Here is an 8,028-nt window from a genome sequence, read left to right on the forward strand (position 1 = left end):
ATCCCTGCACCAAATGGCATTCAAAATCACGTTTTGAGCCATTTCTGGCGTTAAACGCTGGGCTGGTGCCCATTCCTGGCGTTTAACGCCAGGTTCTTGCCCTTTTCTGGCGTTTAACGCCAGTCTGGTGCCCCTTTCTGGCGTTAAACGCCCAGAATGGTGCCAGACTGGGCGTTAAACGCCCAATTGCTAGCCTCACTGGCGTTTAAACGCCAGTGGGTTCTTCCTCCAGGGTGTGCTATTTTTCTTCCTGTTTTTCATTCTGTTTTTGCTTTTTTCAATTGATTTTTTTGTCTTCTTATGATCATCAACCTACAAAAAACATAAAATAACAAAGAAAAATAGATGAAATATAATCATTGGGTTGCCTCCCAACAAGCGCTTCTTTAATGTCAGTAGCTTGACAGAGGGCTCTCATGGAGCCTCACAGATACTCAGAGCAATGTTGGAACCTCCCAACACCAAACTTAGAGTTTGAATGTGGGGGTTCAACACCAAACTTAGAGTTTGGTTGTGGCCTCCCAACACCAAACTTAGAGTTTGACTGTGGGGGCTCTGTTTGACTCTGAATTGAGAGAAGCTCTTCATGCTTCCTCTCCATGGTGACAGAGGGATATCCTTGAGCCTTAAACACCAAGGATTCTTCATTCACTTGAATGATCAACTCTCCTCTATCAACATCAATCACAGCCTTTGCTGTGGCCAGGAAGGGTCTGCCAAGGATGATGGTTTCATCCATGCACTTCCCAGTCTCTAGGACTATGAAATCCGCAGGGATGTAATGGTTTTCAATTTTCACCAAAACATCCTCTACAAGTCCATGAGCTTGTTTTCTTGAGTTGTCTGCCATCTCCAGTGAGATTCTTGCAGCTTGCACCTCAAAGATCCCTAGCTTCTCCATTACAGAGAGAGGCATGAGGTTTACACTTGACCCTAAGTCACACAGAGCCTTCTTGAAGGTCATGTTGTCTATGGTACAAGGTATTAAAAACTTCCCAGGATCTTGTCTCTTTTGAGGTAATTTCTGCCTAGACAAGTCATCCAGTTCTTTGGTGAGCAAAGGAGGTTCATTCTCCCAAGTCTCATTTCCAAATAACTTGTCATTTAGCTTCATGACTGCTCCAAGGTATTTAGCAACTTGCTCTTCAGTGACATACTCATCCTCTTCAGAGGAAGAATACTCATCAGAGCTCATGAAAGGCAGAAGTAAGTCCAATGGAATCTCTATGGTCTCATTTTGAGCCTCAGATTCCCATGGTTCCTCATTGGGGAACTCATTGGAGGTCAGTGCACGCCCACTGAGGTCTTCCTCAGTGGCGTTCACTTCCTTTCCTTCCTCTCCTTCCTCTCCAAATTCGGCCATGTTGATGGCCTTGCACTCTCCTTTTGGATTTTCTTCTGTATTGCTTGGGAGAGTACTAGGAGGGAGTTCAGTAACTTTCTTGCTCAGCTGTCCCACTTGTGCCTCCAAAATTCCTAATGGAGGACCGTGTTTCAGTCATGAAACTTTGAGTGGTTTTGATTAGATCAGAGACCATGGTTGCTAAGTCAAAGGTGTTCTGCTTAGAGCTCTCTGTCTGTTGCTGAGAAGATGATGGAAAAGGCTTGCCATTGCTAAACCTGTTTCTTCCACCATTATTGTTGTTAAAACCTTGTTAAGGTCTCTCTTGATTCTTCCATGAGAAATTTGGGTGATTTCTCCATGAAGAATTATAGGTGTTTCCATAGGGTTCTCCTAGGTAATTCACCTCTTCCATTGAAGGGTTCTCAGGATCATAAGCTTCTTCCTCAGATGAAGCATCCGTAGTACTGCTTGGTGCATTTTGCATTCCAGACAGACTTTGAGAAATCAAATTGACTTTTTGAGTCAATATCTTGTTCTGAGCCAGAATGGCATTCAGAGCATCAATCTCAAGAACTCCTTTCTTCTGATTTGTCCCATTGTTCACAGGATTCCTTTCAGAAGTATACATGAATTGGTTATTTGCAACCATTTCAATTAGCTCTTGAGCTTCTGTAGGCGTCTTCTTCAAATGAAGAGATCCTCCAGCAGAGCTATCCAAAGACATCTTGGATAGTTCAGAGAGACCATCATAGAAAATACCTATGATGCTCCATTCAGAAAGCATGTCAGATGGACATTTTCTGATCAATTGTTTGTATCTTTCCCAAGCTTCATAGAGGGATTCTCCATCCTTCTGTCTGAAGGTTTGGACTTCCACTCTAAGCTTACTCAATTTTTGAGGTGGAAAGAACTTTGCCAAGAAGGCATTGACTAGCTTTTCCCAAGAGTCCAGGCTTTCTTTAGGTTGAGAGTCCAACCATATTCTAGCTCTGTCTCTTACAGCAAAAAGGAATTGCATCAGTCTGTAGACCTCAGGGTCAACCCCATTAGTCTTGACTGTGTCACAGATTTGCAAGAACTCAGCTAAAAACTGATGAGGATCTTCCAATGGAAGTCCATGGAACTTGCAATTCTGTTGCATTAGAGAAACTAATTGAGGCTTAAGCTCAAAGTTGTTTGCTCCAATGGCAGGGATAGAGATGCTTCTCCCATAGAAGTCGGGAGTAGGTGCAGTAAAGTCACCCAGCACCTTCCTTGCATTGTTTGCATTGTTGTTGTTTTCGGCTGCCATGTCTTCTTCTTCTTTGAAGAATTCGGTTAGGTCCTCTATAGAGAATTATGCCTTAGCTTCTCTTAGCTTTCGCTTCAAGGTCCTCTCAGGTTTAGGGTCAGCTTCAACAAGAATGCCTTTGTCTCTGCTCCTGCTCATATGAAAGAGAAGAGAACAAGAAAATGTGGAATCCTCTATGTCACAGTATAGAGATTCCTTGAGGTGTCAGAAGAACAGAAAAAAAATAGAAGAAAGAGGTAGAAGAATTCGAACTTAATCAGAGAGAGTTCGAATTGTGCATTGAGAAGGAGTGGTACTCCATAAATAGAAGGATGTGGGAAGAGGGGAAGAGAATTTTCGAAAATTAAGTTAAAGAAATTGAAAACATTTTGAAAAACACTAATTAATTTTCAAAAATAAGAGTGGGAAAGAAATCAAGTGATTTTTGAAAAAGATTTTGAAATTAGAAGTCAAAAAGATTTGATTGAAAGCTATTTTGAAAAAGATGAGGTTAAGAATATATGATTGATTTTTAAAAAAAAAATATGTGATTGAAAAGATATGATTTGAAAACAATTTTAAAAAGATTTGATTTTAAAAATTAATGACTTGCCTAACAAGAAAAGATATGATTCAAACATTAAACCTTTCTCAACAGAAAAGGCAATATACTTGAGATGTTCAATCAAATCATTAATTGTTAGTAAGTATCTTTGAAAAAGGAAAGAAATTGATTTTGAAAACATTTGATTGAAAAGATATGATTTGAAAACGATTTGATTTTGAAAAACTTTGAAAACTTGAAAAAAATTGATTTGAAAACAAAATTCTCCCCCTTGTGCCATCCTGGCGTTAAACGCCCAGAATGGTATCCATTCTGGCGTTTAACGCCCAAAATGCTACCCTTTTGGGCGTTAAATGCCCAACCAGGTACCCTGGCTGGCGTTTAAACGCCAGTCTGTCCTTCTTCACTGGGCGTTTTGAACGCCCAGCTTTTTCTGTGTAATTCCTCTGCTGCATGTTCTGAATCTTCAGTTCCCTGTACTATTGACTTGAAAATAGAACCAAGATCAAATAAACAATGCATGCAAGACACCAAACTTAAAATTAGACATTAGACTCAAACAAGAAACATAAAATATTTTTGGTTTTTATGATTTTGAAATTTTTTTGTGCTTTTTTCGAAAATTGTATGGAAATAGAAAATAAAAGTTTCAAAATTCTCAATTTGGATTCCAGGAATCATTGCAGTATTAGTCTAAGACTCCGGTCCAGGAATTAGACATGGCTTCACAGCCAGCCAAGCTTTCAAAGAAAGCTTTGGTCCAAAACACTAGACATGGCCAATGGCCAGCCAAGCCTTAGCAGATCATTGCTCCAATAGCAAGATTGATAGAAATCAACAAGCTCTTGTGATGATAGGTTGAAACCTCGGTCCAATAAGATTAGACATGGCTTTACAGCCAGCCAGACTTCAACAGATCATCATGAAACACTAGAATTCATTCTTAAGAACTCTGAAGAAAAAAAATACCTAATCTAAGCAACAAGATGAACCGTCAGTTGTCCATACACAAAACAATCCCCGGCAACGGCGCCAAAAACTTGGTGCTGTTGCCGGATTTTGGCACTGATGTTACCGGACCAAAAGCTTGCTCAAAACTCGAACAATCCCCGGCAACGGCGCCAAAAACTTGGTGCGCGAAATTGTGATCACTACACAACTTTGCACAACTATCCAGCAAGTGCACTGGGTCGTCCAAGTAATACCTTACGCGAGTAAGGGTCGATCCCACGGAGATTGTTGGTATGAAGCAAGCTATGGTCACCTTGTAAATCTTTGTCAGGCAGACTCAAATGGGTATAGTGATATACGAATAAAGCATAAAGATAAAGATAGAGGTACTTATGTAATTCATTGGTAGGAACTTCAGATAAGCGTATGAAGATGCCTTCCCTTCCGTCTCTCTGCTTTCCTACTGTCTTCATCCAATCCTTCTTACTCCTTTCCATGGCAAGCTCATGTAGGGTTTCACCGTTGTCAGTGGCTACCTCCCATCCTCTCAGTGAAAATGTTCCTATGCTCTGTCACAGCATATGGCTAATCAGCTGTCGGTTCTCGGTCAGGCCGGAATAGAATCCATTGATTCTTTTGCTTCTGTCACTAACGCCCCGCCTGCTAGGAGTTTGAAGCACGTCACAGTCATTCAATCATTGAATCCTACTCAGAATACCACAGACAAGGTTAGACCTTCCGGATTCTCTTGAATGCCGCCATCAGTTCTTGCCTATACCACGAAGACTCTGATCTCACGGAATGGCTGGCTCGTTTGTCAGGCGAGCACTCGGTTGTCAGGCGATCAACCATGCATCGTGTATCAGGAATCCAAGAGATATTCACTAGAGCCTTGATTGCTTGTAGAACAAAAGTGGTTGTCAGTCACCTTGTTCATAAGTGAGAATGATGATGAGTGTCACGGATCATCACATTTATCAAGTTGAAGAACAAGTGATATCTTGGACAAAGAACAAGCGGAATTGAATAGAAGAACAATAGTAATTGCATTAATACTCGAGGTACAGCAGAGCTCCACACCTTAATCTATGGTGTGTAGAAACTCCACCGTTGAAAATACATAAGAACAAGGTCTAGGCATGGCCGAATGGCCAGCCTCCCCCAAAGAGGGTTTAATCATCAAAGCATGATCAAAAGATGTCTAATACAATAGCAAAAGGTCCTACTTATAGAAAACTAGTAGCCTAGGGTGTACAGAGATGAGTAAATGACATAAAAATCCACTTCCGGGCCCACTTGGTGTGTGCTTGGGCTGAGCAAATGAAGCATTTTCGTGTAGAGACTCCTCTTGGAGTTAAACGCCTGCTTTGGTGCCAGTTTGGGCGTTTAACTCCCATTTAGGTGCCAGTTCCGGCGTTTAACGCTGGAATTTCTGTAGGTGACTTTGAACGCCGGTTTGGGCCATCAAATCTTGGGCAAAGTATGGACTATCATATATTTCTGGAAAGCCCAGGATGTCTACTTTCCAACGCCGTTGAGAGCGCGCCAATTGGGCTTCTGTAGCTCCAGAAAATCCACTTCGAGTGCAGGGAGGTCAGAGTCCAACAGCATCTGCAGTCCTTTTGAGTCTCTGGAACAGATTTTTGCTCAGATCCCTCAATTTCAGCCAGAAAATACCTGAAATTACAGAAAAACACACAAACTCGTAGTAAAGTCCAGAAAAGTGAATTTTAACTAAAAACTAATAAAAATATAATAAAAACTAACTAAAAGATACTAAAAACATACTAAAAACAATGCCAAAAAGGGTACAAATTATCTGCTCATCATTCATACAAAAAGTTGTTTGTCACTAAAACAAACCCCTAAAATTTATAAACCGAATTATTCAAACATCGGGTCGTTCTCCCTAGGAATTACAATAAAGTGTCTTGTTATTGGTTTGAGTTATTTTAGGGTTTTGATAAGAGGCATGAAAGTAAATGGCAATGAAAATAAACTAACAACTATAAAAGGCTCTTGGCAAGGTATGAAAATTAGAAGTCCTATACTAGTTATCCTTCTCAATTGTGATGAGAATTGTTCATTGCTACCACTTAGTTAACCCTTACTAAATAAAGGAAAGTCATGTGGATGAATTGACTTGAGCCACAAGTTCTAGCCAACTCCCAAGGAAAGACTAGCTTTAGTGCACTCCAAACCAATTAGCAATCTCTCCAATTATCAATCAACAAAGGAATTAGATAACTCAAGTGTCACTAATTACTCTACCTAGGCCAAGAGGAACAAAATCTACACTAAAACTAAAAGAGATATTTCAACAAACACATAAGGTGCAATAGAAGTAAACATTATTAAATGCAAGAATTAAAGGAATCTACAACTACAAAAACAAGAGATCAACAATAGAGAAGCAAAGAAGACACATTTATTATGAATTACCTCTTATTGAATTGGAAGAATGTAGAAAGAACAATACTAGATCTACAACAAAATATAAGAACAACATAAAGGAAATTATAACAAAAGAATAGAAGAAGATGAATGTAGCAACAAAGAATTGAAAGGTAGAAGTAGAAGAAAGCAAAGATTAAAACCTAGATCTAAGAACTAATCCTAATCCTAGAGAGAAGTGAGAGCTTCTCTCTCTAGAAACTAACTCTAACTACTAAACTAAGCTAAACTAAACTAATGGTGACTAACATCTAAAGTATGAGAGTTTGTTCATTCCCCCTTCAACCTTGGCTTAAATAGCATCAGAAATGAGTTGGATTGGGCCCACAAGGCTTCTAAAATCGCTGGCCACGTTTTGCTTTAAGTGAACCAGGTGGCAGCAACGGCGCGTGCGCGTACTATGCGCGTACGCTTCACCATGCGCGGTTCAACCATAGCAAATCTTATATCGTTTCGAAGCCCCGGATGTTAGCTTTCCAACCCAACTGGAAGTGCAACATTTGGACTTCTGTAGCTCAAGTTATGGTCATTTAAATGCGAAGAGGTCGGCTTGACAGCTTTCCGGTTCTTTCATTTCTTCATGAGTTCTCCAACTTTTCATGCTTCTTTCTTCATTCCCTTGTTCCAATATTTGCCTCCTAAACCTTAAATCACTTAACAAACATATCAAGGCATCTAATGGAATCAAGGAGAATTAGATTTAGCTATTTTAAGTCCTAAAAAGTATGTTTTCACTCTTAAACACAATTAAGGGAGAAGTTATAAAACCATGCTATTTCATTGAATAAATGTGGGTAAAAGGTCATAAAATCTCTTAAAATCAATACAAGATAAACCGTCAAAACGGGGTTTATCAGTCCACTCATCTAATAGCCTTTTGATTTGCTTTTTCTTGTTAAATTCTGAATCCCAACACCCAAATCCCTTTTACTTTTCAAGCAATTTACATTTCTCAGCAATTTAAATTCAGTAATTTACATTTCTTGCACTTTAAGTTTCTGTAATTTACTTTTCTTGCAATTTAAGTTTCAGCTCTTTTACTTTCTTGTTCTTTAAGTTACTTGCAATTTACCTATTTTGCACTTGTTCTTCTGCTACATTTACCTTCTGCACCTTTATTTACTTGCAATTTAGCTTCTGTCAATCAAAATTCACTCAAATCATCAACTATTTTCTTAACTAAATTCATCACCTAACTAAAATTGCTCAATCCATCAATCTCTGTTGGTTCGACCTCACTCTTGTGAGTAATTACTACTTGATGTGACCCGGTACACTTACCGGTGAGTTTTGTGTGGAATCATTTTTCCCTCATCAAGTTTTTGGCGCCGTTACCGGAGATTGATCTAGATTGACAATGATTAAGTAAGGTGGTAGTCTAGATTAAGCACTTTTTCTTTGTTTTTCTTTATTTTTGACAAGCACACTAACTATTTGAGACTT

At 39.4% G+C, this 8,028-nt stretch overlaps 1 non-coding gene across 1 annotated transcript; it reads left to right on the forward strand.

The window, feature by feature from the left end:
- Positions 1 to 2,127: 2,127 nt before the first annotated feature.
- On the forward strand, positions 2,128 to 2,231 carry LOC130937723 (small nucleolar RNA R71). The gene has a single exon (XR_009068927.1). It is a non-coding gene; the product is annotated as a small nucleolar RNA R71 (small nucleolar RNA).
- Positions 2,232 to 8,028: the final 5,797 nt, after the last annotated feature.

Source organism: Arachis stenosperma, chromosome 6, assembly GCF_014773155.1.
Source record: "Arachis stenosperma cultivar V10309 chromosome 6, arast.V10309.gnm1.PFL2, whole genome shotgun sequence".
NCBI lineage: Eukaryota > Viridiplantae > Streptophyta > Magnoliopsida > Fabales > Fabaceae > Arachis > Arachis stenosperma.